We start from the raw sequence: 18,723 nt of genomic DNA, 5'->3' as shown, positions 1-18,723 counted from the left end.
GGGCTTGCCGGAGATCTTGACCTTGCCCCCAGGCGAGGTCAGTTGCTGGGGGACCCTGTACCACTGTCACTCACCGTGACGGGCCTGCCCCAGGCATGGGGACATCTGGGAAGTGTGTGCAGCAAGCAGGCAGAGGCGGGGGGCTTCTTGGAAGAGGCAGAAAGATCAGTGAAGCTGAGCCTTGGGCATCTGCTGCCTGGACCCCCACTCCTCTCCCCCAACAATCCCATGTGGTGGAGGCTTGGGGGCTGCATGAGCCAGTACGTCTGGCAGACAGCAGGCGTCCTGTGCGGGGGACTGTCCTGGGCGCTATGCTAGGGCTGCGGGCTGAGCTGGCCGACTCCCCCTCGGCTGTGGAGAAGATAAAGCCCACCCCAGGGTGCTCCAGCGTGGTAACAGGGGGCAGCCCAGGCCTAGGGAGGGCCCAGAGCTCCCACACCTGTGGAATGCCCTGGATGGAGGGGGGGGCCCTGCCCCCTCCCCCCACCCCCCGCATCCTCTCAGAATGGGCTGTGTGACCCTGGGCAGGGCCATAGCCTCTCAGGGCCTCGGTTTCCAGATGCTGAGACGCAGGACGCAGATAGTAGGGTCTCACACCCACGCCCACCCTGCTCTCCGGGCCCCATAGTTTCCCAAGTCCACAGGGGCTGCTTGGAACCCCAGCTCTGAGCTGCTGGATCCCTCTCACACTTTTCTAGAACTCACAGCCAGGCCGGTGCGCGTGTGTGTGGGGGGGGTGCTTCCTAGCCTCAGTGGAGCTCTCCATGGTAGGGGGCTCCTCTTCGTCCCTCTTGCTGTCTGTGCTCCTCACCCATGTCACGGGGTGGGGGATCCCCCCTTCCTTCATAGAGGAAGCCTCCAGAAGGCAGGTGAGCTGTCGGCCTGGACCACTCAGTACAAAGCAGCCCAGACTTCAGACATTCAGGCCAAGGGGTCTGAAACCAAACCTCTACAGAGGATACTGTGGAATGACAGTGGCGGCTGCGCACAGGGCACACTGGGACCCATAACTGTCCCCAAGAGCCGCCGAGCCCACCCACTTGCCCTCGGTTTCCAGAAACCTCTGGGGGTCCCTCTCCTCACCTACCACCACACCCCGATGGTCCTTGGGGAAGGTGCTTCCGAAACTCAGGTTCCACATTCTCGAAATGACGATAAAAGGCCCAGGCAGGCACTCACTCCTCTGCTCCTGAGAGCAGCTGGGGACGCCGGGGGACAGTCTGCCCAAAGCCCTCCCTCCGACGGCGTCCTGCGCGCTGGTGGATGGCCAGAGACAGGGCGGCCAGGACACGGGCTCCCAGCCCGTGACCCTCAGCCTGATCTCCAACTTCCAGATGAGCCCCGGGGGGAGGGGGGTGCAGCCATGCGCCTGGAGCCGCACAGCGGGTGTGTCCGTGCCCCCAGCCACGTGCCGCGGGACCCCACCCACGGCTGAACAGGCTGTGCTTCTGATGCAGAACAGCGAGGGAGAAGCGCACCGTGGGGAGCCTGGGGGCTGGAGAAAGAACCCTGCTCCCTAGACCAGAGAGGGGAGGGGGCTCAGCGGTGACCAGCAGCTGCGGAGTCTGTGGGTGGCACCGCCAGCTTGTTTTCCTCCGCGCTTAGACACCCCTGCAAGTGGCCTTGCTGCCCCCCTCTGTCATTGTCTCCGATTGGCCTTGTCTGAGCCTGGAGTCCATGAGATGATTTATGTCCCCCCGCCCCGAACAGCACGGCCCCCAGGGGAGCGCAGGGCCAGCTTCCAGCGCGAAGGGCCACCAGGAGAGAGGGGGGCAGCCCCCTGGCAGGTGCGGATAACTGTTTGAGCACCCCCGCCCCCTAGCCATGCTTCAAAGCGGGTTGTTTTTTAGGTAGGATTTCCTTTCTTCCCTCCAGCTTCTGAAGGTATAATTGACAAATAAAATTGCATATATTGAAGCTGTACAATGCGATGATTTGATATACCTACGCATTATGAAATGATTACTGTAATCAAGCTAATTGAGGTGCACATCCCCTCAGTCACTGGCTTTGGGTACGTGTGACAATGCTGAAAGAGGAGATCGGTGACTTCAAAGTCTGTGGCACAGCGCCGTTAAGTGCTGTCATAGTGCTTTTCCTCAGATAGACAGAGCTTCCTGGTCCCACACGGGGGGGGGGATCCCTGCCCCACACGTCCCCAGGTCCCCTACAGGCCTGTGCCTGGCCACTGCCATTCCATCCGTGGTTTCTTCCTTTCTTTTTTTTTTTTCCCCTAAATGTTTATTTATTTTTGTGTGAGAGAGAGACAGAATGTGAGGGAGGGAGGGACAGAGAGAGAGGGAGACACAGAATCTGAAGCAGCTCCAGGCTCTGAGCTGTCAGCACAGAGCCCGACCCGGGGCTCGAACTCTCGAACTGTGAGATCATGACCTGAGCCGAAGTAGGACGCTCAACCGACTGAGTCACCCAGGCGCCCCATCAACTCAGTTTCTACGAGCTCTACGTTTTCTTTTTGTCCATGCCACGTGTAAGTGGTACCATACAGTAATTGTCTTTCTTTGTCCAACTTATTCCGCACGGCATGATGCCCTCGGGGTGTGTCCGAGCCGTCCCACAAGGCAGGATGTCCTTCTTTTTCGTGACTAAGTGATATTCCACTGTACGGGTGCACCTTGTCTCCTTGTCCATCCACCCAGCAGGGGACACTCAAGCTGTCGCCCGCCTTGGCAGCTGCGAATAACGCTGCAGTGAACGAAGGGGTGCAGGGATCTGTTCGAGATGGGATTTCACTTCCTACGGACACACACTCAAAAGCGGTGGGTTCGCTGCATCGTAGCACAGTTCTGTTTTTTTAATGTTTATTTATTTATTTTTGAGAGAGACGGGGGGCGGGGAGAGAGAGAGAGAGAGAAACCGCGCATGGGGACACCTGCCAGGGAGGGGCAGACAGAGAGGGAGACAGAAGCCCAAGCAGGCTCTGGGCTGTCGGCACAGAGCGAGTGTGGGGCTCGAGCTCGCAGACCGTGAGACCATGACCTGAGCCGCCGTCAAGATGCAGATGCTCACCTCACCAACTGAGCCGCCCAGGCGCCCCAGGGTGGTTCTGCTTTTCTTTTCGAGGAACCTCCCTGCTGTCTCCCTCGGGGGCCACGCCAGTCGGCATCCCCACCGACAGGCGCACCAGGGCCCCCTCCGTGCCACACCCGCANAATAGGCTCCAGGCTCCGAGCTGGCAGTCAGCACAGAGCCCGACGCGGGGCTCGAACCCATGAACCGCGAGATCATGACCCAAGCGAAAGTCGGACTCTCAACCGACTAAGCCACCCAGGCGCCCCTTTCCTCCCGTTTTTCAATCAGATTCGTGTTTGCCGCTGAGTTGAACGAGCTCTCTCTGTAGCGTATATATTTCCTCGACTGCTCCGTACCGTAAGCTGCGCTCACCACAAGCGCGGCCACCCTCTGTCACCACACAAGCCTATTACGGCACCGCCGACCACATTCCGCAGACCTCTCCTTATGGTGTGACTATTAACTCCTATGGAGCTAGAGGGTTTGCAAATACTTCCTCCCACCAGGTAGCTGCCTTCTCGGCCGTCAGGGCGTCCTTGGCGGTGCGGAAGCTTTGTCGTTCGGTGCGGTCCCGCCTGTCTGGCTCTGCTTTCGTCACCCGTGCTTTCAGCGTCGGATCCGACACTTGGCCGCAAGTCAAAGGCCCGGGTCAAGGAGTTTTGCCCTTATCTCTCCTTCTAGGAGCTTCGGGGCTTCCGGTCTGCCCCGGGAGCCTTCGACCCATTTCGAATTAAATTTTGTGGGTGGTAGAAGTTAAGGGTCCAGGTTCACTCTTTTGCATGTGGGTGTCCGTTTTTCCCAACACCATTTATCGAAGGGACCGTCCCCTGCCCATCGTGTATTCTTGGTGTCCTTGCCAAGGATTAGTTGATCCTGTGTGCGCGAGTTGATTGCTCTCTCTACTCTGTTCCACTTATCGGTGCGTCTGTGTTATGCCAGTACCACACTGTTTTAATCGCTCTGTAACGTAGTTTGAAAGGAGGGAGCACGATGCCTCCAGCTTCGTCCTTTTTTCTCAAAATTGCTTTGGCTACTTGAGGCCTTTTGTGGTTCCCTACAATCCTACGAGTGTTCTTTCTATTTCTGTGACAAACGCCATTGGAATTCTGCCAGGGATTGCATTGAGTCCATAGATGGCTTTGGGTAGCATGGACACACTTAACAACACCAACTCTTCCAAACCAGCACCGTGGGATACCTTTCAGTTTATGGGTGTCTGTTTCAGTTTATTTCATTAATGTCTTGTAGTCTTTAGTATACAGGTCTTTCACCTTCTTGGTTAAATTCATTCCGCAGTATTTTTATTGTTTTTGATGCTATTGTAAATGAGTTTGTTTTCTCAATTTTTCATTAATAGTTCATTATTAATGTACAGAAATGCAAGAGATATTTATGTATTGATCTTGTATCCTGCAACTTTACTGAGCTCATTTATCAGTTCTAACAGTCTTTTAATTAACATGTATATCATGTCATCCAAAAATCGTGATAGTTTTACTTCTTATGTTCCATACGGGTTCCCTTACAAGTCCCTTATGATCTTTGCGCCTCTCTGGTATCAAACAGAGTGTCCAATTCATTTCTTTCAGACTTTTTTTTCTCTTAGTTGAGCTAAAGGCTTGTGAGTTTTGTTTATCTTTTCAAACACCAGCTCTTAGTTTTGTTGATCTTTTTTACTGTTTTCCTAGTCTCCATTTCATTTATTCCTGCGCTGATCTTCATTATTTCCTCCCTTCAGCTGACTTTGGGCTTAGTTTGTTCTTTTTCTAGTTACTTCAGATGTAAAGTTAGGTTATTCATTTGACGTCCATATTTTTTCCTAATGTGGGCATTTATCTCTATAAAATTTCCTTCTCACAATGGCTTTTATTGTATCCTGTAAGTTCTGGTGTCTTGTATTTCCATTTTTATTTTTCCCAAGATTTAAAAAAAATTTTCCTGTTGGTTTCTTCTTTGAACCATTGATTGCTAGAAGTGTGTTGTTCAATTACCCCATATTTGTGAAACTTTCCCATTTTCCTTTGTGATTGCTTTCTAGTTTCATGCTGTGTGGTCAGACATGTTGTTTGATATCATTTCAGTCTTCTTAAATTTGTTAAGACTTGTTTCCTAGCCTAGATATGATCTCTCCTGGAGAAGTTCTTTGTGTGCTTTGAGAAGAATATGTATTCTGCTGCAGCTGGAGTCAGTGTTCTGTATACGTCTGTGAGACCCATTTGTTCTAACATGTAGTTCAAGTCCAATGTTTCCTTACTGATTTGCTGTCTGGGTGATCTACCCATTGTTGAGAGTAGAGTGTTGAAGTCCCCCACTCCTATGCACTGCTGTGTATTCTTCCCTTCAGGTCTGTTGATATTTGCTTAATATATTTAGATACTATGTCAGGTGCATATGTATTAACAACTGTCACATCCTCTGGATGAATTGACTCTGTTATCACTTATTACAATGATCATCTTTGTGTCTTTTTACAGTTTTGACTTGAAGTCTGTTTTGTTCGATGTAACCTGGCTATCCCTAATATCTTTTGGTTTCCATTTGCATGGAATGTCTTTATCCATCCATCCCTCCACTTTCAGGCTATGAAAGCTAAATTACGTATCCTGTCGGCAGCATATAGTGGAGTCTTTTTTTTTTTTTTTTAATTTTTAACCCATTCAGCCATTCTATGTAGCCACTCTACCAGTTTTGCTTCGAAAATTTAATTCATTTACATTTAAAGATCATTACTGTCTTGTTAACTGTTTTCTAAACTGCTTTGTAGTTTCTGGGTTCCTTTGTTCCTTTCTTCCTGTCTTCCTTTGTGGGTGATGATACTCTATAGTGGTATGCTTTAATTCCTTTTCCTTTATCTTTGCATATCTGTATAGTTTTTTTATTTCTGATTACCATGAAGCTTACATAAAACATCTTAGTTATAAGAGTCTATTTTAAGCTGATAACGACTTATCTTAGATCACATATGAAAACTCTAACCTTTTATTCCTTCCCAATGATTTATATTTTTGATGTCATAATTTACATCGTTTATTATTGTGTATTCGTTAACAAATCATTATAGCTGTATTTGTGTTTGATATTTTTGTCTTTTCACCATTATACTAGAGTTAAGTAATATACACACTACCATTACAGGATAAGAGTATTCTGAATTTGACAACATGTTTTTCCCCGTGCATTTTATATTTTCATATGTTTTTGTGTTACTAATTAGCATTTTTTCATTTGAGCTTGAAGAACTCCCTTGAGCGTTTCTTAGAAGGCTGGTCCAGTGGTGATAAACTCCTTAAGCTTTTCTTTGCTCTGGAGTCTCTACCTCTCCTTCATTTCTGAAAGACAGCTTTGCAGAGTAAAGTATTCTTGGAGGACAGTTGTTTATTTCAGCAGTTTGAATATCTCATCCCACTCTCCTCTGGCCTCTCAGCCTCCTGCTGAGAAATACAGTGATAGCCTCACGGAGGTTCCCTTGTATGAGATGAGTTTCTTTTGCTCTTTAGAATTCTTTCTTAATTGAAACAGACACCCATAAACTGAAAGGTATCCCACGGTGCTGGTTTGGAAGAGTTGGTGTTGTTAAGTGTGTCCATGCTACCCAAAGCCATCTATGGACTCAATGCAATCCCTGGCAGAATTCCAATGGCGTTTGTCACAGAAATAGAAAGAACACTCGTAGGATTGTAGGGAACCACAAAAGGCCTCAAGTAGCCAAAGCAATTTTGAGAAAAAAGGACGAAGCTGGAGGCATCGTGCTCCCTCCTTTCAAACTACGTTACAGAGCGATTAAAACAGTGTGGTACTGGCATAACACAGACGCACCGATAAGTGGAACAGAGTAGAGAGAGCAATCAACTCGCGCACACAGGATCAACTAATCCTTGGCAAGGACACCAAGAATACACGATGGGCAGGGGACGGTCCCTTCGATAAATGGTGTTGGGAAAAACGGACACCCACATGCAAAAGAGTGAACCTGGACCCTTAACTTCTACCACCCACAAAATTTAATTCGAAATGGGTCGAAGGCTCCCGGGGCAGACCGGAAGCCCCGAAGCTCCTAGAAGGAGAGATAAGGGCAAAACTCCTTGACCCGGGCCTTTGACTTGCGGCCAAGTGTCGGATCCGACGCTGAAAGCACGGGTGACGAAAGCAGAGCCAGACAGGCGGGACCGCACCGAACGACAAAGCTTCCGCACCGCCAAGGACGCCCTGACGGCCGAGAAGGCAGCTACCTGGTGGGAGGAAGTATTTGCAAACCCTCTAGCTCCATAGGAGTTAATAGTCACACCATAAGGAGAGGTCTGCGGAATGTGGTCGGCGGTGCCGTAATAGGCTTGTGTGGTGACAGAGGGTGGCCGCGCTTGTGGTGAGCGCAGCTTACGGTACGGAGCAGTCGAGGAAATATATACGCTACAGAGAGAGCTCGTTCAACTCAGCGGCAAACACGAATCTGATTGAAAAACGGGCGGAAGACCTGAAGAGACATGTTTCCAAAGGGCGCCGACGGCCAGCAGGCACACGGAGGGATGCCCGTCATCAGTCATCGTCGCGGAGATGGAAATCCAAACCCCGAGGAGCCATCGCCTCACCCCTGTCAGGACAGACGGCTGTCGTCGAGGGAGCTGGCGCGGGTGTGGCGCGGAGGGGGCCCTGGTGCGCCCGTCGGTGGGGATGCCGACTGGCGTGGCCCCCGAGGGAGACAGCAGGGAGGTTCCTCGAAAAGAAAAGCAGAACCACCCTGGGGCGCCTGGGCGGCTCAGTTGGTGAGGTGAGCATCTGCATCTTGACGGCGGCTCAGGTCATGGTCTCACGGTCTGCGAGCTCGAGCCCCACACTCGCTCTGTGCCGACAGCCCAGAGCCTGCTTGGGCTTCTGTCTCCCTCTCTGTCTGCCCCTCCCTGGCAGGTGTCCCCATGCGCGGTTTCTCTCTCTCTCTCTCTCCCCGCCCCCCGTCTCTCTCAAAAATAAATAAATAAACATTAAAAAAACAGAACTGTGCTACGATGCAGCGAACCCACCGCTTTTGAGTGTGTGTCCGTAGGAAGTGAAATCCCATCTCGAACAGATCCCTGCACCCCTTCGTTCACTGCAGCGTTATTCGCAGCTGCCAAGGCGGGCGACAGCTTGAGTGTCCCCTGCTGGGTGGATGGACAAGGAGACAAGGTGCACCCGTACAGTGGAATATCACTTAGTCACGAAAAAGAAGGACATCCTGCCTTGTGGGACGGCTCGGACACACCTTGAGGGCATCATGTTAAGGTTTCAAGCATTTTATGGATGTGACATTATTGAATCCTGTTCTTAACTCCAATAAGTGGGTGTTATTGTGAGCCCCTTTTTACGGATGAGTAAACTGAGGCCAGATAGTTCGAGGAACTTGCATGGGTCACAGAGCTGCAAAGTGGTGAGCTGGAATTTGAACTCAGACCCTCAGTCCCCAGAAACTATGCTCATCTTTGAGGACGTAGCTTTCCAGTCCGCAAAGATGTGCATATCCTAAATCCCAGTGCCTGTGAATGTGTGGTCTTACATCGCAGAAGGGGGCTTGCAGATGTGATCATTCAGGACCTCGAGATGAAGAAATTATGTTGAATGGTCGGCGCAGGCCCACAGCATCACTAACACTCTCCGTAGAGCAAGGCGGGAGGGTCAGAAAAGGGGAAGGGGGGAGGCAACGGAAGCAGAGGTCAAAGAAAGTGAGATTGGAAGCCAAGCAGTTGGCTTAAAGACAGGGAGGCAGGGGGCACAAGCCAACGAATGCAGACAGCCTCTCCAAGCTGGAAAATAAAAAAAACATTCTAGAATCCTCCAGAAGGAGCACGGTTCTGCCAGTACGTTGATTCTAATCCAGTGAGNTTCTTCTGCATGTTGCTGTCCAATTCTCCCAACACCATCTGTTAAAAAGGCTGTCTTTTTTCCATTGGATATTCTTTCCTGCTTTGTCAAAGATCAGTTGGCTGTATACTTTTGGGTCCACTTCTGAGTTCAGTGAGAACCATTTATAACTCCCAGTCTCCATGTATCATTTAGGTAATACATTGATCACTTAGGTAAACATGTATTGATTATGGTGCTGAGTTTGTAGTACGTTATTATAGCAGCAAGAGGAATCTCATACAGGGTTCAAATCCAAGGGCCTGGGGGTCTTTCAGGGCTCCTCCTTCCTGAGCAAACGGGGGGATTGAGAAGACTTTCCTGCCCACCACCCTGCTGGGGCCAAAGTAGGGGGAGGGATTTCAAGATTTGGAGCAGCAAGTAAGCACATTCCTGGATTCCATACTGGAGGAATGGGCTGTGGAGGGCAGCTGACATTTGCAGATTCTGAGTGCTGAGAGCTGAGTGCTACCTTCAAGCAACGGCAGTCCTCACCTGGCCCACGAGTCCAGGTGGCTCAGCACCAGACCTGGCAGACTGGTCTGAGCCCACGCTCTTTTTTTTTGTTTTTCAATTTTATTTAAGTTTATTTATTTATTTTTGAGAGAGAGACAGAGCGAGCGAGCAGGGGAGGAGCAGAGAGAGAGGGAGAGAGAATCACAAGAAGCTCCGCACTGTCAGCGTGAAGCCGGATGCAGGGCTTGAACTCACGAACTGGGAGATCATGAGATCATGACCTGAGCTGAAACAAAGAGTAGGACTCTTAACCGACTGAGCCCCCCGGGCGCCCCAATGCTCTTAAACTCAACGGAAGCCCCTCCAGCTAGTGGGGGAGCCTCCTTTGCTGGTGACAGGGGCACCCCTAGCTTCATGTCAATATCTGCCTGATGATGCCTCCTCTTCACTCTCCCGCCCGGTAACGGGTGACAGGCCCGCATAGCCCTGTGCTGCCCCTCTGTGTGCGGTCCGGCCAGGCACTGGACACAACACGGTCAGGCGGGGTTGCAGGGCCAGGCCGTCTTGACGAAAGTCAGGGGTGCCGGGAAGGAGAGAGACAGGAGGGGAGAGAGGCTCAGGCTCCAGGGAGGACGCTGCAGGCTCAGCACCCAGATCACAAAGGCTTCACCAGACACTGGATCGGAGCTGCGGTGCGCCAGGCAGAAGGGGAGACGTGCGTGGAGGAGTGGGGCTGTGACGTCACACGGGCTAGCGAGGACTGCAACGTGCCCTAGGAGCTCAGCTTTCGGGGAAAGGAGGCGCCCGAGGCTGGACGTGAAGATGAGGCCACTTATTGTGTGCCGGCCCCTGCTGGGCTGGAGGCTGGAAAGGGCGCCTTCCAGGCCCTGAAGACCCTCAGACTCCCCCGAGACCCCCATCATGTGGACCCTGAGGCCCAGCGAGGTGACCGGAAGCAGTTCCTCTCTCTGCTCAGGCAACTTTTCCAGACCATCTCCCCTCCCTGGGGCTTCTCTGCCCCAGACTGGGGGACGAGGGGTGAGTAGTCCCTGCCCCGGGGGCTCACCTGCCCAGGGGCTGTGGCCACTCGGCGGCTGGGGCGGCCGGACTCGGGCAGCTCCCCCCTCTGTGCAGGGCCCTGGCTACGGACGTCTGGGCTCTGGAAGGCCAGCGGGGTCCCTGGGTCGGCGCAGCACGGGCGTGTCAGTCCCCAGACTGGCAGACTCACGGCCGGAGCCACGGGGGACTTCAGGGCAGCTGGCGCAGGGACAGGGGGGTTTGCTCAGGACGCACGGGGCCAGAGAAGCACCGGGAGCCGTGGGCGGCCGGGCGCGTTTGGTTCTCCTGCCAGAAGGCACCCTGGAGGCCGTCGGGGAGCGTGTAAGGGGAGGAGACTGAGCGGGGAGATGAGGCTGTGGCCCTGTCCCGGTCCCGATGGAAGTGACTTGTTACAGGGGATGGAGAGGGGCTGAGGGTCCCTGGGGTATCAAGACAGTTAAGAGGGAGAATCAACCCACCGTGGGGGCTGGTGCTTTAGGGGAGACACCTTAGGGTTCCAGGCTCGGGCCCTCCGTGCGTTCTGTAAGGATGGGCCCCCTGCAGAGGGATGGGTTTAGGGAAAGGTGACGATTTGGCTGGAAGCCCACAGGCCTCCTTGTCCGGCGGGGCTCACCAGGGAGGCTGGAGGCTGGGGTCTCCTGCTTTGAGTTATAGCCTCTGCAAGCCCAGTCCAGCTCCTCAGGGTCAGGCCCCCTAGTGAGGCTCCGGGCAGGGGACAGAACGGAGGCCCTGGCCAGGCGGGGCAGGGGACACGGAGGGTGGCTACAGGTGGCTCTGAGCCTCCACCAATGCCCCAGAAGCCGTGTAGACACCGAGCCCTGCTCACCCAGGCCTGGCTCAGAAGGCGGGAGGCCCTGGCCTGTCCCCCAGAGCATGTTTTCAGAACTACGGCCTTCTGAGACTCACTCAGTGCCTGTCAGAAACTGTGAGCAAATTGCCACATAAACATGGTTTCATGCAAAACCCTGGAAGTGACCCAACAGCAAGACAAGGCCCGTGCGTGGCGCTAGGGAGCATGGGGCCTCCCCACACAGCGCGTCCCGCCAGCCTCTGCAGCCAGATTTCTCAAGGGCCACTTGGAAACAGAGCTGGGGACCCAGGGGACGGGAGTCTCTTTCTACTTCTGCCGGTAGAAGTGTTTACAGCCGGGGCTGGCCCGGCCTGGCAACCTCACAGCCTCGATGGCCCGCCAGCCGGAGCCTTTGGGGCAGACGCTGTGTCCAGACTCTGCTCGGTCAGCAGGACCGGGCTCGGGGGCCGGCCCAGGCCTTGGTGAGGCCGGACTTCCCTGGACGTCCCTGGGAGGGCGCTGTGCTTCCCGGCCCGGGCTTCCCTGCAGCTGGAACCCACCAGGGAGAGAGCGTTTCTCCCTTCACTTAGTTGGAGAGAAAACTCCCTCCGCTCCCACCTGTCCTATCTTGCCGGGCCCCTGCTTGTGCACGTAGCGGCCACAACCCTGGGAGGGCGGGGTGTCCTGGGAAGCGGGACCTAGCAGTACGTCTCTGCCATGGGCACAATGCCAAGGACTCAGCGGTCATTGCAGAAAAAGTAGAGGCGTGGAGAAGGAAATAGGAGAGAGCCTTGAATGTGATCACTTTGAACCCCTCCCCACCCCTCACCTCCAAATGCAGCAACATCCTCGCTGAACACGGACTGGATTTTCCTATCTGCTGACCCGCTTCTCACTGGGCACGTTAAAGGGGTCGTTCAGGGCCTGACGCTGCACTGGAGACCCCCAGACAGGCTCTCCTGCGGGTCCCATTGCAAGCCGAGTACTTGGCATGCATGGTAAGTGGCGGCAGCCGCCCATTTCTCTGACAGGCAAACTGAGGGTTGAGTTGTTAAGGTACCTGAGGCCTCAGGGGCAGTAAGAGCCAGGCTGGGACACCCCCTGCCCCCCAGCTGATTCTGACCCATAGAATGACCTCGCCTCGGGGCCGCCTCTGGCTCACGGCCTCACTCTACCTTCCGCTCCTGCTCCCAAGCGCGGCCAGCACGAGGCCACTGTGCGTCCCCTGCCCGCCTGGGCAGCCCCATCCCAGACTCAGGCCTGGGCTCCTGGTCACCCCCTTCAGAGCGGAGCTTTATAAGCTGAGATGAGCCCCCCCCCCAAGCACACGTGGGAGTTCTATAACCCCAGCAGCTCAGAACGTGACTGTTTTGGAGACAGGGTCTTTTCACGTTGAACGAGGCCACCAGGGCGGGTCCCCTGCAATGTGACTGAGGCCCTTAGAAAAAGGGCACCTGGACCCAGAGGAGCACAGAGGGAGGGGCTGCGTGAAGATGACGGCAGAGGTCAGGGTGATGTGTCTACCAGCCCTGGAAGGCCAAAGACACCAGAACACATCCCAGCAGCTGGGGGGGTGGGGGGGGGCTGGAACAGACTCCCCCTCCCAGTCTCAGAAGGAGGCCCCCCGCTCACACCCGGACCTGGACTTCGGGCCTCAGCAGCTGTGAGATGATGCATTTCCTCTGCTTCAGTGGCCTGTGTCGCGGCACTTGGTCGGGGCAGCTGGTGGGAAGTAATACGGGGAGAAGGGCCCGGGCACCAGCAATACCCACAGGCGAGCACGCCCCGCTCGCCCTCGCCCCCCTCCCAGCCTCGGCCCAGGGAAGTGGCCTCCCCTGCACCTGCCAGCCCCCCATCCGGGGTTGGGCTGATTCGAGGGAGCGTGACACCGACTTGGGAACCAGGGTCTGAGTGAACCAGGAGCCTGACCCCTGGAGAGAGTCTGTGCCTTTCGTGCTGACTCTTGGGCGCCCTGAGGGAGCTTCCTGCCAGCCTGGGGGTGTCTGCAGGGAGATGCAGCCTGGAGGCATGTGGGACCTCGGAGCGTTGGGACCAAGCTGCCCCTTACAGGACAACCATTCACAGATTCCCTGTAAATGAATCAGAAATACTCAGGTTCAGTTTCCCATGAAATGTAAATGGGTTTATAGAGCTTAGGGGGTGACTGTGGATTTTCTAAAGAGCATTTGGCCACTGGCTTGTGTCGGTCGCTGGGACGCTGGAGACAGGCGAGCCCGGCAGAGGGGTGTAAGCTCAAGCCTGCCTCCCAAGAGGCCGCCTGCAGTGCTTCCTCTGTCTTCCCAGCAGCCCTGTGATGGACTCAGCCCATTTCACAGATGGAAAAACGGACACGTGGCCTGGACAAGGCCCTGGCCTGGAAGGAGGGGCAGCTGGGATCTGGACTCTGTTTTCCCAGCCTCTGAGCCCTGAGCCCTTTTGCCATGGTTTTAAGAAACTTAGGGGAGGGGAGGGGCAGGGGGGGGCAGTTGTGGGGGGGTGCTCAGGGGGCCTCCAAAGCCGGTAAGAATGTTTGAATAGGGTCTTGGGCAGGAGCAGCTCACAGGGCCTGGGGTTGGTAGGGCGGCCTCAGCCATGGCATGAGGAATGCTGAGTTCCTATGTATTCCAGAAGGTTCTAGCCACCCAGCACGGCATCTCCCCCCCATGGTCTGGACACATGAAAACGTGGGTGATGGGGATCGTGGGCCATGGCCAGGTGGTGGAAATGACCTCAGGTGGGGCCCCTCATGCCAGCTCTGGAATTTCTATCACCGCCTCCCACCCACGGTGTCCTGGGCGTCCAGCCCAACGCCCCCGGGCAGCTCCGTCCTGCTGTCCAGTGACTTTTCCTGGAGTCCCGGCTGCCAGGGGAGGGGGGGTGGCTGCTGGAGGTAGTGTGGGGCCTCTTCCTCTGGACAGGGCGATGTGGAATGTGAGGGACCAGAGGAAGGGGCTGTGAGGTCCGAGTGAATCCAGGAGACAGTGGGGGACACCCTCACTGATGCCAAGGCCAGCGGGGCCCTCCCTCCACCACCCTGCACGTGCTCCCCCTTTTCTGAGCCCCCCCGCAGCTCCCCCAACACGCCGGGCTCACCCACCCCTGTGCACCCCTACCAGCCCCCTCCACCTCCACGGCTCGGCTGTGCACGGCCCACGTGGCAGAGCCGTGCCTGTGCCGTGTCCCTGCTCCGGCAGCGTGTGGGGCACCTGGACGTCGTCATCTTCCCACTGGGTCTGGGATGACATCACCATCCCCTTCCTCAGCCCCCTCCCGCCCCCGCACCTGGCGACCCACGGCCGCGACTCACCCGAGTTCCCCGGCCTCCCCCAGGAGCAGCAGAGCCGGTGGCTGGTCTGTGGCCCAGCTCCCCGCACCACTCAGCCCCTGTGCCTCAGTCTCCTCCGACATAAGCAGAGAGACGCCCACAGGGGTGGGTTATCCCAAAGCAGATGTGTGGGTAGTAAACACTCAGGAAAGGTCCTCAGTCAGTTCACTGGTGTCCCTGCCCAAGGTCCTGGGTCATATCTCACCCTTTCCCTGTTAGCAGAAGGACAGCCCGGGCCTGCACGGTCCCTCCGTCCATCCGGAGAGCTGCCCCGGGGCTCTGCACAGGCTGGAGGCCGCAGGGAGCGCTGCCTTGTAGCGGTCAGGGAGCTTAGAATCTAATCTGGGGGCCAACATGTGTGTGGGGTCCCATCGGGGGCTTTGAAAGCCTGGGGAGGGAACAGTCCCCGATGGGCCCATCCTGGACAGGGAGCATCACCGAAGGCCCCAGAGCCGGCCTGCCAGGAGCCCGGGACCCTGGTCTCAGGAGGCTGGGACCCTGGACGTCAAGCCAGGAGGTTTCCGAGGGTCCCAGGGGCCGGCAGCACCCGGGAGAGGCTCACAGCCAGGCGGGGAGGCCAGATGGATGGATTCCAGGAAACCTGGGCAGCAGCCGTTCACCTCGCCGGAACTCGCCGGAAGTGGAAGTCGAGGACTGGGTGGGCCGTGAAGGTAGCGGGCCCCTTGCCAGGGATGGGGCGGCACTCTCCGGAGATGTGCTGCTCAGGCGCTCCCTCCCCAGCAGACCCAGGCGCCCCCAGTGCAGGGATCCCCTCAGGGCAAGTGGGAGCAGGGGCCCATGCTCGTGGGACACAGAACCCCCTACCCTCAGGGGTGGGGTGTTTTGCTTCAGGGTCTCCCGGGCAGCAGGAAGCCAAGATATAGGGGACCCCAGTTGTGTAGCTGGGCCACTGCCCCTCTGGAATTGGCTCCAGCCAGAGTCCCGCCCCAGGTGGGGGGTGTGGCTGAATCCCGTGGCCCGGAAGCCAGGTGTCTGAGCTGGTTCAATAGACGTCAGGGGGCCTCGCTGGCCTCCGGCTGCTCAGCTGTGGGCAAATCTCTGTCACTGTCCCTGCTGACCGGTGAGCCAGGGTCATGGCCGAAAGGGGCTGCAAAAAAGGCTAGGATGAGCGCAGCCTTGCCTAGAGCCTACCCTCCTCCCCTGTCCATGGATGGTTCGTTCTGCAGATCCAGAGGCTGTTCGGACCTCCAATAAGCCAAACCCGGCCTCCCTGCCCAGCGGTGCAGGCGTGGTCAGGCTCGGCTTGGAGTCCGTGCCCCTCAGTGACTTCACCCCCACCCCTCAGTCTCCTCACCTGTGAAACGGGCTGACCAGGGATTTCAGAGTCGCTGGGAACACTCTGCCAGGAAAGCCAGGGGTGCCCCCAGGCCGGTTCGCCCTGTCCTCGCCGGCTCAGCCGGGCCACCTCAGCGCCCGCAGCGCCCCGGCCACCGCGCAGCACCCCAGCCAACAGGCCCCGAGAGCATCATGGGTCCTCCCCGACTTCTCATGCAACTTTGGTGTTTTCTACTCTCAGAGCTTATCTGTGGGGTGGCTGATTCGGCCTGTGCCTGCATGTCTTTCCTGACCCCCTTCGCCAAGGAAGCAGAGGGGTTTCTTCTGCGACCACCGGCTGGCCGCCCCCAATTTGCTGCACTGTGGCCATGGCCCCGCCTCCTGTTCCCACACCGCCAGGCCCTGGGCCTCAGTGGCCCAGCTCCTTGCCAGCCTGGAGCCTAGAAGGGTCAGCCTGGGGAAGCACCACGTTTTTGGGGCTGCCAGGCCAGCGCACCTGCGGCAGGTCGGGGGCCAGCACCCCAAGGTGCATTGCTCTTTCAGAAAGAACAGAGTTCCTGGGAAACCAGAGACTGGCAGACACACGCTATGGCTCCGGTGGCTGAGACACGCGGCTTTGGAAGAAATGTCCCTTCCCCTGCCTTCCTCCTATGGGGCTGAGATCCTCACAAAGGATGTGAAGTTCTAGGGCAGAAGCGAGGGCAATACGGTGGGCCAGGCTTCTGCTCGTGCTGGGCAGCCTGCCTGCATCATCCCACCGAGTCCTGGCCTACTAGGAGGAAGGTTGACCCTAGAGTTCATTTCACAGATGGAGAAACTGAGGCTCAGAGACAGAAAGGGAATTGCTTGGGGCATGCAGCAGGTCTCGGATGGAGCCAGGTATCAACAAATGTGGGTTTGGGAGGTGGGGGAGGGTCCCCACAGCGGGGGCCTCCAGGGACGTCGGGCAGTGATACATTGTGGTGCCCTCACTCTGCTCACCCCACACCTGAAGCCATCCTCAGGCAAGGGAGTGGCTTGAATAAGGGCTTGAGGGTGGGAAGTGACCCTGTATCTCTTGGGATTAGCAGGGGCGAGGCTGGTGGGACTGGGGAGGACCCTGGGTGCCAGGGAGCGCCGCGGAGCTGCGGGGGTCGGGAGTTTTCAGAAGGCAGCCTGGCCGCCCACTGGGGACGGTGGAGAAGGGACAGGGAGGTGATGAGGCTGGCCCGTGAGGGGGCGGTGGGCTGGGGAGACCCGGTAACAGAATGAGGTGGGGGGGCCTGCTTCGGCCAAGAAGACAAGCAGCTTCTGGGAGGTGGCGATGGTCACGTGACTCCAGTGTTTCCCTGGCAACTGGGGCCCCATGGCACTGGAGTGACAGTGGCTGATGGCTGCGGAGGGGACTGGGGGCATGGGCACTCCTCCAGAGGCTGGGGGCCAGGGGCCGGCTTTGGGGGGAGGGGCTGAGTACCCAGGCTGTGGGAGAGGCTCCAGCGCCCAGCACCCATTTCCCAGATGAAGGCAGGAGTTCACAGAGACTCGCCGGGGCGCAACACATATGGCGTCCATCCAGGGCCAGGGATGAGGCAGTGTGTCCCTAGGTGCCGGGTCCCCAAGGCCGGCCGGGGTCCAGACTCTTTCTCAGGAGTGGGGGGGAGGTCCCCACCTGGGACGCGGTCCAGGCAAATAAGCATTTCAAACAGGTGTCCAGGTGATGCTGATGGTTCTAGAGCTGAAGGTCACTGTGCGGATCTGACACAGACAGAGACACAGAGATAGAGAGACACAGAGGGACACAGGGACAGACGCAGAGACAGCGAGCGACGGAGCCTGGGTCAGCAGTGAGCCAGCAGGACTCTGTTGATCTGGGGAGGAGTGACAGGGGACAGTCACAGCCGGGAGGCCGGCGACGCCAGGGAGCAGCCCTGCCGGGCCTGGGACTGCGTGAGAGCAGGCACCCAGAGGCCACGTCCAGGGCCTTCTCCCTGACCCGGGCGGTCAGGCGCAGGCGCAGGATGCGGGCCGGCAGGGGACAGGCCTGTACTTTGTGCCACCTGCGGCACTCAGGCCAGCTGCTGGGTGGCCGAGGACATGCTCTTGGCGGGCCCAGAAAGGGTCCTTTGTGGCGGCCAGCTCCCTCTGCCGTCACTAGAGGCAGTTGGGCGCAGCAGCCACCGACCACCAGCCCGGAGGGGACGGCTCCTCGGTTCTCCTGGTCACAGGCAGGCCTGGAGGCTCATGGTGCACACGTCCCCACGCTCGGCCCCTTCTCCAGAGGTGGGGGCTTTGGGGCTTCGGCCCGGGGCCGCTTTCCTCGGCTGACCCTGGCAGCCCTGGGCCCCGTGGGCAGGCGACAGTGACCCCAGCTCACCCCGGGGAGGGGGGCAGTCACGTCTCCTGTCTGGCCCAGTGGCCCCCCTCGGTGCCTATAATTGGCAAGGCCACAAGGAGGGTTTTGTTGACCCCTCAGAGAGGGCAGCCCACGGGGGGGGCTGGCCCCTTTCATCTCCCAGGCCCCCAATTACCCCTTTCTCTGGCCCGGACCAAGAGGCTTTTAAATAGCAACAGTCAAGGGCCAAGGGGGCCGGGCGGCCGGGCGGGGGGAGCAGCCTCTGAGGCTGCTCTCAAAGGACTGCACATTTGCTCCTGGAGACGGGAAGAAAGAGGCCCCACTTGGGTTTAAAAATAGACGCCTGGTCCCCGCCTGGGCTTGGAACACGGTGAACCTCCCCTCGGGGCTGAGACCTCCTTGCCCTCCTTCCCCCCACCCCCACCCGAGGCAGGTGCCTGCCTGGGGACTTCCGGGCAACGATGGCTCCACCAGAGGGCCAGCAGCGGCCAGGGCCTGGGCAGTGGCTGGGAAAGGTCCCGCCCCCACGGCCTTTCCCAGGCCACCCCTCCCCTCACCCTCCTG

Source organism: Crocuta crocuta, unplaced genomic scaffold (assembly GCF_008692635.1).
Source record: "Crocuta crocuta isolate KB4526 unplaced genomic scaffold, BGI_CrCroc_1.0 scaffold299, whole genome shotgun sequence".
In the NCBI taxonomy this organism is placed as follows: Eukaryota; Metazoa; Chordata; class Mammalia; order Carnivora; family Hyaenidae; genus Crocuta; species Crocuta crocuta.
The sequence above is the reverse complement of the archived record's forward strand: the minus strand, read 5'-3'. Positions refer to the sequence as shown.